Genomic DNA, 13,892 nt, shown 5'->3' on the forward strand with positions numbered 1-13,892 from the left:
GGAAGAGAAAACAGTTTGATGTCTTCACTGCGACATAATGTGACGAGGAAATCACCCAAAAACACATACAATTTGAAAAGAAACGAAGAGTCCAAGTACATCAACGACTACAACCCTGTGATTTTGTCCATGTGGAATGCTAACATGGATATACAGTTTGTGGCTGACAACTGTTTGGCTGTGGCTCGGTATGTGACATCTTACATCACCAAAAAAGAAAAGACAGAATTGAAGGATATGTGGGAGGATATTTCCCATGAAAAGAGCCTCAGCAAGAAGTTGTACAGTTTCAGTTTGAAGATGTTGTCGCATCGAGAAATCGGAGCTTACGAATGTTCTGACCGCTTGTCTTCAGCAAGTCTCTATGCCAAATCCAGGAGTATCGTTTGGGCGAGTCTTGGTCTTGCTGCAACGCGAAATCGAGTTCTAAAACCTGTCCGGGAAATTGAGTATTTGGCAGAAAAGGAGCCAAACAGTACCGACATTTTGAAGAGCAACATGTTGGATACATATTATCCAAATCGAAGCAGTCACCTCGAGAATGTTTGTCTATATAAGGTTCTACAAAATTACATATTCAAGAGGAACATCAAAGAAGATATTGAGAAAGGAGTGTATGCTGTAATTGGAAGTGAGGGATGTCTGGTCAAGCAAAGAAAATGCCACTTGGTAAACCATCGAAAATTGAGTGGCGAATCTCCAGAAAAAAAAGAGTTTTTCTATTTAGCACTCTTGCAACTTTTCAAGCCTTGGCGTGCAAAAGAAGAACTGCTTGGAGATTTTCTTTGTTACGGAGACTCTTTCAATGCCGCCAAGGAAACCATAGAATGTTCTGCTTTTCCCAAATATCTAGAAATGTTGACTTTGGAAATCGAGCAGGAAGCAACGATTGCAGCCGAGATTGCTAGAGACAGTTCTCAGGACAGTCAGAGTACTGTTTCATTGAGTCAGGATCCACTAGGAGAACCTGGTATCGAAAATGAAGCCGCCACTGCCATGAATGAAGAAGAAAGAGCCATGGCACATGCTCAGGAGGATGCGGTTAACTTAGAAGACTTGGAAAGACAACTCAACGTTGAACAGAGGAAAATATATGACAAAGTTACCAAGGAAATTGAGCATGGATTAAATCATGAGAAGAAAGAGTGCTCATGTACGTCGTTGAAGCCTGTCCGATTGTACGTGAGTGGAGAAGCGGGAACTGGAAAAAGTTTCCTCATTAAAGCAATTTCTTGTTATCTGCAGAAAAGGACTGAGTCATCGCTGTCTTGTGTTGTCACCGCTCCAACTGGACTGGCAGCACATAACATTAAAGGTATTACTTTGCATCGTCTACTGATGTTGCCAGTGGAGCATGACAACAAATTACAATACCACAAGTTATCTGGAGATGCTTGTTGTGAAGTTTCAAGAGTCTTGAGGAAAATGAAACTTCTTATCATTGACGAAGTAAGCATGGTTTCAAATCTCATGCTTGCCTTTGTGCATTTGAGAATGCAAGAAGTTCTTAAAACAGAGTATGATGTGTTATTTGGTGGCAAACACATCATTGTTTTCGGAGATCTTCTGCAGCTAACACCAGTGAAAGGACAACCTGTGTTCAAAATACTCACGCATGAAGATACCAGGAAGTGCCTAGGGAGCATTGGCAATGTCAATATATGGTTAAACTTCAATTATGCTGAACTGCATGAAAATATGCGTCAGGCAAAGGATGAAGATTACAAGAATATTTTACAAGATGTTAGAATTGGAAAAGTGACCGAGTATGCGAAAGAAGCTTTACATGCATGCTTACTGTCAAATTTATATCCAGAACAAGACATTGTGCCTGAGAATATTTTTAAGAAAATTACTGGGAAGAAATCTGGAATATGTTTGATGCCAACTCTTGCAGAATGTGCCATCTTCAACAACAAAATGTTGAATTTAGAAAAACAAGAGATTGTGAAACTTGAAGCTATTGACAAAATAGAGCATATGGGAGCAACAATTATTTTGTCTGAGAATTTGAAATCTAAATTGGATTCATTAGAGAAGACTATATCTAAAACTGCGGGTTTTGAAAAGACTTTGAATGTGTGCTTAAATTGCCGAATCATTTTGAGAAGGAATTTACATGTTGAAAGAGGTCTGGTAAATGGATCAATGGGTAATGTTGTTGATTTTGAAAAATACAGAAATAGAGATGGTATTGAATTTTTAAAAATTAAATTTGAAATGTGACCAATAGTAGGGAGGTTATAGCAAAAAGACGAAAAGTTGATGAACCTGAAATTATAAGCAGAAAGAAAATGGATTCTGTTGAAGATGTTGTTGGTTTTAAATTTGAAAATAGTTCTGGTGTCAACTGCTATGCTAATGTAGTGGTTAATGTTCTCTTTTCACTAGAGACTTTCAAAGAACAGATTGTGATCAATTCGGAACAAAGTTTATGCTGTTTGTTGAATTCTGTGTTAGAGAAATGTAGTGCTGATAAAACGAGAGTAGAAAGTGTGTCTGAAAATCGTTTTCTGTTAGACGAATGTTCAGGTCAAACAGAATTCTCTGAAAATATTCAGCAGGATTGTCAGGAGTTTTTAATGTATATGCTTGATGTATTGCAAGATGAGGGTGTAGATGTAGATTATCTATTTGGCCTTTCTTATCAATGGCAGCATGACTGCGAGAATTGTAGGCTATCAAGTACTACTAGTGTAGATTCTGAAAGATTTATATATTTAACTTTGCCAGACTGTAAATCAGTGTCCTTTCATAAGCTAGTAAAAGCAGCTGATCACAACATGGAGTGTAGCCAATAAAAATCTGAAATGATGTCAACCTTATTTTTACGAAGATATGGCCTGTATGTCATTTTAATGTTCCAACGATGTAGGACTGATGGAACAAAATTGACAACTTTAATAAAAAATGTTGTTGCTTCGCAGTTGTCAATATCAGGAAGGACTTTTGTAACTGCAGCAATTATATTTCATGATGGTCCTACAACAACATCAGGACATTACACAACTTATTTAAAGTCCAGAAACGGCTGGTCATTCTGCAACGATTATGCTTTAACTTTCAAAAAGAAGTTGCCTTTTGACCTTAAAAATTCTTACCTGGTGTTTTTAAAACCAAACTTTTAGGGACAGAATCTCGGGATTTGTTCTGAGCAATTTCAAGAGGTTCATGGAGTAGAGGGAATGTAAGTCTGCAATGCTGTCTAGATTATTTATCCAAACTTTTGATCATAATGTCATTTTAAAAATTCAAAAATATAAACCTGATGCAAGTAACTCTGCTTCATAGTAAGCAGTATCAGTGTCATAGGAAATGTAGAACATGAGTGAGCAACAAGGGTAAGATATTAATAGTCCAGGATTGTGAAAGTAATCTTAAACGTTTTCTTTCTGAAAGTTGCGAAAATAGAAAATGACGGGATTTGCTTACAAGAATTCCAAGAGTTGTAAATCGCTCTAGCATTATTTGGCCATGTGGAAACATGTGGTAGAATGTGAGAAGTCTTTTATCGTATGTAACATATTTTTCAAAACGATGGAGGTTTTCTTTCAGAAAGTGGCGGGCTGAAAATATTAACAGCACAACAGAGTGTAAGCTGTTCATAGGACATCCTTCGACGTCATGGAAAGTAAGTTAATTTTAAGGAGTTTTGAATTCTGATTTCTTATGTTGTATGGGTTTTTTAAACACAATCATTTTGATTGTGTTTTTTTTTCCCCGCTGTTACATGATGAATACCTTCAAGTCACTGATTTTAGTGAATTTGATACATTCTGAGAACAGCAAAAATAAACCATTTAACATGTATAATACATTTTCTACTTTTTGTACTTATGATATACATTTAGAAATGTGAGGTAGACATGGAGAAACTGAGGCTTCTGTAAGTGTCAACGTTAATGCATACAGTGCTGCACTTCTGGGTACTGTTTTATTTTGAAACCTGAGTAGGCCTCACCTCAAACAAACCTCTGGAAAGAACACATCTTATTTGCATCCTGAAACAATCATTTAAAATGTTAGGGACAATTTTATGATGGCTTTACATCTCTTTTGCGCTGCCATTGCATCACTGTTGTGAGACATCAGCAGTGCAAAAGATGCACCATGTTCCAAAATAGGCCTCACTTCATCAGCATCAAGATACTGTTAGTTTAAAATATATATCTTTAGGACTGTGTAGGGGGCCTAGAGAAGCAGCTTCTGTAAATGTCAAAGTTGTTGAAAAACTGTTTGTCCTTCAACCTTTTCCCTTGTCTTTTCTAATTTTTAAATTCATGTTTTAATATTTTTCAAATGTTTGTTCTCTCTTTCACAGATTGAAAGTATGAAAATAAAAGTGAATAAATTAACAAGAATTATAAGGTAAATGTTTTCTACTCTTTTCGTTACATTTCTATCACATTCACCTACTATAGGGCTTCAGACTATAGAGCTTTAAACAAAGTTTAACTAAATGTGGAAATTTGGAGCTGTGCCCGTGGCTTTTAGGTCAAGTGCATTGACCTAAAATGCGTGTGCACATTACCAAATCGCCGTCTGTTCCCTCAGCCGCACTCCACCCACACCTTTGAAGTGAAGATTAGCTTCACTTCAAAGGCCCCAGCTGCTTTACACCCTCATTCTGCTCTCCCCGCTCCGTCCCCTCCCCTGTCCGCCGTGTGCATTTCTCGTCCCCCCCCCTCCCCACACTAACGCCACTCACACACGCAACGCCACTCACACACGCAACGCCACTCACACACGCAACACCACTCACACACGCAACGCCACTCACACACGCAACGCCACTCACACACACAACGCCACTCACACACGCAACTCATCCTTGCAACGCCACTAATCCACGCAACGCCACTCATCCACGCAACGCCAATCATCCATGCAATGCCAATCTTCCACGCAATGCCACTCATCCACGCAACGCCACTCATCCATTTGCAAAACCAAAAGGACAAACTCTTATATTGTGTGACCTATTGCATTTTCAATGCTTGATTCTTTCACTTCCTTATCTATTTTGTTTTCCACAATTATATCCTCTTCCATCTTTTCTTCGGTAAATAAATCTATTAAACAGCATCTCTGGTTTAGTCCCTATAGCTGTCTTTCTTTTAACATTACTCTCCGTTTACTTCCCTTGTACTTACTCCTTTATTTTATTTTTTTTAAATTGAGGTTAGCTCCCGGTTCGCGTACCGGCGAGCGAACCGGAAAGCGAACTAAAAAAAAAACAGCTTGCCAGAGTGTTACACTTTCTAGCAATTTTTGTATAAAGGGGAGGTAGTTCTGAAAAGAACTTTTTTTTATGTTTTTGTTGTTTTATATTTTTTTTTCTTTTTTGAACATTATTTGTTTTTTTGTATTTTTTGAACAATTTTATGTTTTTTTGTTTTTTTTGAAAGGGAAAGAACAAAAAACAGGTATTGAAAAGGGCTCAACAGGAGCAAAAAAAAAAAAATTACTTCTTGTGACGTTGAGGGCATTGGTGTTTTTCAAATGCTAAATTAACTAATTTAACACTCATATTTGCACATGAAAATAATGCGCCACAATATAAGCATGCAATTTTCATATGTACAAATTTTTTTTGAATATTTGGCACTGTATCTCGTTCTTCTGCGACCGACAGTGATATTTCTGATGATGACCTGGCCGCAGAAGTTGGAGGATTATCTTGTAGGTCACGCATCTCTGCCCGGCTATAATTCAGAGGATGCCACCTCTGCATATGACGATGCATAGTGTGGTTCCCATAACTATATTTTTTTTCAGTGCCTCTAGATTATTCATCCTTGCAAATTAGGCACATCACATAACGTGCATTCACTTTTTTCTTTCCTGCTGGAATAGAAAAAAACTGCCAAATAAAACTAGTTTTTTTTTTAAGATACCCGGGGCAACTCTTTTAAAAATTGTGTTGCCTGATCTTCCTCTTCTTCTTCTTCTTCATCCTCTTCCTCCTCTGGGTTTCCCAGGAACTGTGGAGTTGGTCCTCTCTTGTGAGGAGGTGGTGGTGGTGGTGGTGGGGACCCAGCAGCTGAAGCAACTAGTGAAGCCATTTTCCAAAATAGGTCTTCCTTTCTCAAAGTTGAAAGTCAGAGTGAGAAAAAAGGTGGGGGCTTTCATCATTTGGGAAAAAAAATAGTTCTAAACCAATGAAAAGTCTTATTTTTAGGTCACATGACCTAGTCTTACATCATTAGGAAACCAAAAGTGACATGAACCAATGAAAAGTTTTATGAACAAGTCACATGACCTGTTCCGCTTACGTTACGCGCTGCGCGCCGCGCGCCGCGCTCCGGTTCGCTCCGGAAAGCTGCGTTTCGCGCCTCGTTCGCGGTCCGGAGCACTTCCGGGTGCGCTAACGCGGCGCGTCATAAGACGCATTATGCGGCAACGTGATATGTCGCGCTTCCGCGACGCGTCACGATGTTGATTTCTGACGCGGCAGTTACGCAAATGGAACGTTTACCGGTTAGCGGACCGGGTCGCGGCATCAAATTGAGCTAACGGAAAGCTTCCCGGTTCGCGAACCAGGAGCTAACAAAAAAAATATTTTAAAAAAATTAATCATAAACATATAAAATATATTTTTGGATTTTAAGAAAAATACATTTTACAGCTACAGATATTAGCTTTTAAAAAACCAATGAAATTCACTGAAAAAACCATAGGTTATAGACCATATATAGTTAGGAATTAGCATTTACAAAACCTTGAAAATTCACTGAAAAAACCATAGGTTATAGACCATATATAGTTAGGAATTAGCATTTACAAAACCTTATTTTACTCACACAAAACCATTGAAATTTCATATATAGTTAGTTGCACTAACTATATATCGCGCACCCGCAATCCACTGCTGATCATGTCACATATTACATCATTCATGACATGATCAGTGACATCACTGATGACATCACTGATGACATCACTGATGACATCTCAAATGACATCACTGATGACAACATCCAGTGACTGTATGTTTCTGAAAAGTCAAAATATGTCTTACATATTGAAGAATGAGTGGATGTATAAGTGTCTGGATGAAGGATTTAGTAGGTGCATGACTGACTGTATGAGTGAGTGATTAAATGTGTCTCACTGAGTGCATGGGTTAGTGACTAAACTGTCTTAATTTGTGCATCATTATATCTGTTGTTCTGTAAACTGTTGCATGTGTTGATCAGTAGCATAATTATTAAGTATATGGGTTAATGATATGTTGCCCAAGTATTTGTATGAGAGAGTGAGTGTGTGTGTGGGTGGCTGTGAGGTGTGTGACTATGTGCATAGATGTGTGAGCAGTTGATTCACTAGATGTATGGGTTCAAAACTGTATGTGGAAACAGCTGTATTGATGGTTGAGTGAATGGATATCTCAGTGCTGCATGTCAAAGTAAGTACATATGTAAAACACAGTACATGTGAGAGTTGACATATATAAATAACTGTGCATAAGAGCCAGTGAATGTGTGAGTGGCTGTATGGATCATTGTGAACTTGTATCAGGGATTGTATAACAGAGTAAATATGTGTTAGTCTATGTTTGAATAAGTAAGGTGTGTATAACTCTATAGTTGAGGAAATGGAAGTGTGATTGATTCTTTGCATCACTGACTAGGTGTGTGAGTAACTCCATGGATGAGTGACAGTCTGTGAGCGTCTATTTACTCTGAGTGTATCTAAGATTATATTAGAGTCTGTAGAGGTTCACCGTATTATCACATGAATGATGTCATCAGAGATGTGATCAGTAATGGCAAATGAGATGTCATCAGTGATGTCATCAGTGATGTCATTTGAGATGTCATCAGTGATGTCATCAGTGATGTCACTGATCATGTCATGAATGATGTAATATGTGACATGATCAGCAGTGGATTGCGGGTGCGCGATATATAGTTAGTGCAACTAACTATATATGAAATTTCAATGGTTTTGTGTGAGTAAAATAAGGTTTTGTAAATGCTAGTTCCTAACTATATATGGTCTATAACCTATGGTTTTTTCAGTGAATTTTCAAGGTTTTGTAAATGCTAATTCCTAACTATATATGGTCTATAACCTATGGTTTTTTCAGTGAATATATATATATATATATATATATATATTTTTTTTTTTAAACAGAGAAGGGGGGACTATTATCCCACTCGCCGGCCAATTTGGGCCCCGGGGACCCGATCCCCCAGGACCTGGCCTCATGGTTGGGGACCGTGGGGGGAACCCCAATGCCTTCACGGTCCTGCCAGCTCCCCACCTCCTGCGGGACCCAGCATTTCTTTTCCACATAGGGAGCTGCTGACATGCAAATCCCTTGTGGAAAAGCAATGTGCTTTGGATGTTGGAAGCAAGAGCAGGAACCCTGCTCTCGCTTCCAAAATCCAAAGCAGTGTTTGCTATGACAGGGCGGGAGCTGCTGGACTACCTCCCTGCCCTAGCAAACAGCAATGTCCGAGGGTGGGCACCCCGGGACACTGCAGGAGCTGGCCCCTTGGGGGGTGGTGTTCCCTAGGGCCATCAAGGTCTCCAGGAGTGGGGCTGCGCGGCCCCACTCCCAACGTGAGTGAAGCCCTGAGGAGGTGGTGGTCCCAGGGGCTCGCGGGTCCTTAACAGACCCCTGCATTTCCATTTTAATGCCCCGGGGAGGTGGCGGTCCCCGGGGCATGTAGGGGGGCTTGAGCCCCCCTCACAGGTTTATTTTTTTGTAAGGAAAAAGCCCCAGGTGGTGGTCCCCGGGGCAGCAAGGGGGCTTTGCCCCCGCAAATATATAAGAGAAGTCCCGGGGGTGGCAGTCTTGGGGGTTGGGGGGAGCCTAGGAGGCTTCCCAACACATTAAAAACCAAGCCCCAGGGTGTGGCGGTTCCCGGGGCTGCGGGAGGGCCACGTGCCCTCCCACATAGTATTTCATTTTCCAGTCTTAATTTCATTCAAATTGATCACAAAAGACACACACAATATTAACAATGTCATTATAAAACAATAAATTAAAAACCTATTTATGTACAATATGCTGCAGCAGCAACTGATTTTGGGTACAAGATGATATAAGACACAATATTTACCCAAGAGACACAATTATAAAAGCAATTAATGACCTTAAATCTAGCCTCCCTGTCCGAAACCCGCACAAATTCATTTGGCTTCCATTACATCATAATTCAAAAACATACACTTAAAAAAGCCATATCTGTAGATTTAATGGCTAGGGACAGCTGCTTGTAGGCTTGTCTACAGGCTTTATTATACTAATTTCCATGCTTGACAGTGATTCTTCCATTAGGTTTATGAGCTTTGACAAAAAAGGATTTAATTTTGTCAAACATATCTTCATGGACTTGTGTGATGATCGCATTTAGTTCACCCTGTGAAGTGGTATTATGAAAGGCTGTTAATGTACTCGCTACAACTGCTTTCATTTGCTCTCAGGAGCTATCTTTTTCGATAATCCTGGCCCATTTAACCCTCCTCATATCATTACAGAAGATAGCATCCACAGTCACCCTCTCAGTTATCTGCGGCTGAGCTAATACAAGACCTCACACCTGCATCTTTAATAAGAGTGGATTATGGTCACATTTGTTTCTCTCACACACTACCATGTCGATAAGAAAAGACCAATGCTCAAGTCAATATGGCTACTTCTCTAACTGTTACTGTTTGTATGGGAGCTCTGTCTATCTGAGGGGGTTTGCCCATTCACCGCTCTAATACCCTTCTCCAAACTTAAATTTTTTCGTTGGAGAGCCGCCTCTGTCTATTTCCTTATCGATGGCAGTTCTAAGGATGGGATACTCCATTGGGCATCTTCATCTTCACTGAGATTACCATCCTCCTGGTCAAAACTCTCAAAAGTACAGTTAAAATCACCTAATATCAATATTTGTGCCTCTATAGGTATCTAAGAAGCTGTCAAGCATGGAAATTGTAGCAGATCATTTGCCTCCCACAAGGCCTCTAGCGTACACATTAATGACTAGAACATGGGGAAGATATTTTATTCATAGGCGTATAGCCAAAATATCGGAGTTGTCTATTGGGACTTCCTCAATCTTATATTGAGAGCACTGCCTGAGGGTCTACCTTTCCTACCACCAATTCCTGGTATAAAAAAATTTTGATATCCTAGATGGTATATTGCATTAAGTGATCATGGTATATTGCATTAAATGCTGATCAATCAAAAGAGGGTGTTTTTGAGTGCAATCCCGCTATATTCCAGGAGGCATATGCCAATCTTGGAGGAGCCTCTAAGTTAGAGAAGATACTGATGACGGCTATGGTGCTATTCTCCATGACAGATGTCTGCTAGGTGGAATTTTGTTGGGCGAGGAGGCTGTTTGGTCCTGCCAGGATATTGTCTTTGAGTCTTGCCATCCCATCCACTATGCCCTGACCCCCTATTCCACTGATAGTGGCAATCCTAGCACTATCCCCCTCGATATGTAAGTCAGGGAGGGGATGTTCCTTAAACATCAATCTATATTTTAAAGGGAGGAGTCCTCATTACAAACTAAAACTGATATGCTAGGGTTATAGTTATTGACTAAAGTGGGGGGATTGTATTTTATCCTGATATTGGTTTTAATCAGGTGAGAAGTTCTTAAATTAAAAGCCACCAAGTTATCTACGAGGTATACTGATGCAATTGTGAGGCACACAAAATTGGTACTAGAACATGTGAGTGAGTGCCTTTTGGCAGAATACATGTCCTCCCTAATGATCGATCTACACTTTCTCACATGTCTTATCCATTCAATACTTTCATTAATCAAGGATTGTTCAGCCTCTTTGATTAGACTTGGAGTTTGTTTGGGTACATTAATCAAAAAGAATGTGTCAGAAAGTGTCAGTATCACTTTCTAGTCCCTTGTATGAGGACGTAGACTCCACTGCCTCTCTTGGGCATTGTACGCCAAGGGATACAGCTTACTCTGGTCTATATAGAGTTGATTATCACTAGCTGACTGATGGTCTGCTATATTGTTATCTAAATCGCTATCTGGTCTTTCTGTACGAACATCTATTTGTTCTGTAATCACAGGGTGATGTGAAATGGGCAATCTGTCCTTAGTTGGGGATATGTGATGAGTGTTAAAAGTGATTGGTTTCAGTGAATCTGTCAGCATTTCTATCATGATCTTCAGAGAGTTAACTTCCTCTGTGAGTGTGCTCGCCTGGACCTTAAGTTCCATTATCTGGCTGGTATATTGTTCTGAACACAGACTCTTACACAAACAGGGAGGAGCTGCAGCTTGTGTAGCATCTGCTAAACCTGTCCCTTTCTTAAGTAGGGAGTCCGGGGTTTCCTCACTAAGATTCCTCAAGGGGGCAAATCTATTAGAACACTCAATTAAATGAACATGTGGTTTACCTTATCTGTATAAGGACATGTGGATACAGAGGGGGTTCTCCCTATTTGTGGGGAACCTGCTTGATTAGATGTTGAAGGCTCTTTCCCTAGTCATTTCTTAAACATATCGGGAATGGATACAGCAGGCTTTAAGGTAGTGGGACAGGAGGTATGAAGCACATCAGACTTACCACAATCGACTTCCTGGGAAGCTGCAAAAATCTCCTCACAATCACTAATTAGGCTATCAATACGTGTCATAACACAATTACTATCTTTGTGTGCTAGCTGTTTTGACGCCCTTTACACCTTCTTTCCCTTCCCTGCTGTCCCTCCCCCATGACGTCGTAGCCATTAGTTTACCTATGCTACTCTGTAGCTGTAAACAAAAGCACAATAAAAGGCAATTGCATATACTCATACGTTAAACACTATATACCAAAGTCAACATCCAGTCGACTTGACGATGAAACTAAATCAAGCAGCAACTGAACCGTAAAGGGGCTGTCTTAATCACAAATGCCAGGGCGGGAATAACAGAACCTTGCTGTTACTTCTATTCATATTCAGTCCTGAAGCAGAGTGTTAGGAAAATGACCCTGCCCTGCCTCTTTGGGCAAGAGCGGGCCCGCCCTTGGCCTAGGCTTCACCTGGGCGCTGCCCACGTGCGTTCCGCGTTGTGGGAGCCCGCAGGGGTTTAAATACAGGTGTCTCCAGGCGCGAAGGTGGTAGCGCAGTGTGTTCTGGGGCTGCGAGTCCTGGCCCCTGCTGGAAGGCTTGGCTGGCTGGTGGCAAGATGCTGGAGCGGGCGAGTAAATATAATATCAAATTAATCGGTAGAGTGGGAGCAGGTGGCAAAGCAGGGGCGGTCTCAGGTGAGGAGATGCTCCAACACTGGAATGCGTGGGAGGGGTCAAGGAGGAGATGTAGTATTAATAACATTGCCTGCTTCATTTTTTTAAATAATTTTGGTGGGATTTGCGACCCCAGTGCTCATTCTGCCGAAATTATTTTTAAAAACATAATTTTTGTGGCCCTGAGGGTCCTTGTGGGACCCCTGAGCAGGCCTAAGAGGTCAGGGTGTTCTTCCCTGCCCCTTTTCTTCTGTTTCGCATTTGTTTCACTGTTTTTGTGTGACTCGGTTCTACTGAGTCACAAGATGGCTGCCAGCACTTCCTGGATTAGAGTGCTGGCAGCCAATCACAATTAAGCTCATGCTCTGGAGGGTTTGCGAACCCACCACTGCCCTAGATATCGAAACTTTTATTTTTTTAATTTCTCAGCAACTACTGAATGGATTTCCATCATTTAAAAAGAAAGGTCCCTTTCTGAACCTAGCATTACCTTGTTGCCAAATTTGGTGTAATTCCGTTCAGCAGTTCAGGCTCTAGCCTTGGCTAAAGTTTCCTATGGGAAATTGATTTTCAGACTTTTATTTTTTGAATTTCTCAGCAACTTCTGAATGGATTTACACCATTTAACAAAAAGGACTCTTTTAGAACAAAGGCTACCTTTTTGCCAAATTTGGTGTAATTCCATTCGGTAGTTCGGGCTGTAGCTGTGTCTAAAGTTTCCTATGGAAAATAACATGGGGAAAACATATTTTGGGATCCTCCTTTTTTCTCAGCCCCTGCTTGGCGAATCTCCCCGAAACTTTCAAGACATGAGCTGACGGAAGCTGATCATTAGTTTTGAAAATGTTGGGAAGATTCGTCAACCGGCGCCAAGGTTATCAGGAAAACAAAAAACGCTTTTCCTATGGAAACTAGGTCCTAACTATAACTACCTACTGGCAACCACGACTAGGTAATATATATATATATATATATATATATATATATATATATATATATATATATATATATATATATATATATATATATATATATATATATATATATATATATTCACTGAAAAAACCATAGGTTATAGACCATATATAGTTAGGAATTAGTATTTACAAAACCTTATTTTACTCACACAAAACCATTGAAATTTCATATATAGTTAGTTGCACTAACTATATATCGCGCACCCGCAATCCACTGCTGATCATGTCACATATTACATCATTCATGACATGGTCAGTGACATTACTGATGACATCACTGATGACATCTCAAATGACATCACTGATGACATCACTGATGACAACATCCAGTGACTGTATGTTTCTGAAAAGTCAAAATATGCCTTACATATTGAAGAATGAGTGGATGTATAAGTCTCTGGATGAAGGATTTAGTAGGTGCATGACTGACTGTATGAGTGAGTGATTAAATGTGTCTCACTGAGTGCATGGGTTAGTGACTAAACTGTCTTAATTTGTGCATCATTATGTCTGTTGTTCTGTAAACTGCTGCATGTGTTGATCAGTAGCTATATGAGTAACTATATGGGTTATTGATTGGTTGTCCAAGTATTTGTATGGGAGACTGAGTATGTGTGTGGGTGGCTGGGAGGTGTATGACTCTGTGCATAGATGTATGAGCAGTTGATTCACTAGATGTATGGGTTCAAAAGTGCATGT

Source organism: Lissotriton vulgaris, chromosome 6, assembly GCF_964263255.1.
Source record: "Lissotriton vulgaris chromosome 6, aLisVul1.2, whole genome shotgun sequence".
Taxonomy (NCBI): Eukaryota; Metazoa; Chordata; class Amphibia; order Caudata; family Salamandridae; genus Lissotriton; species Lissotriton vulgaris.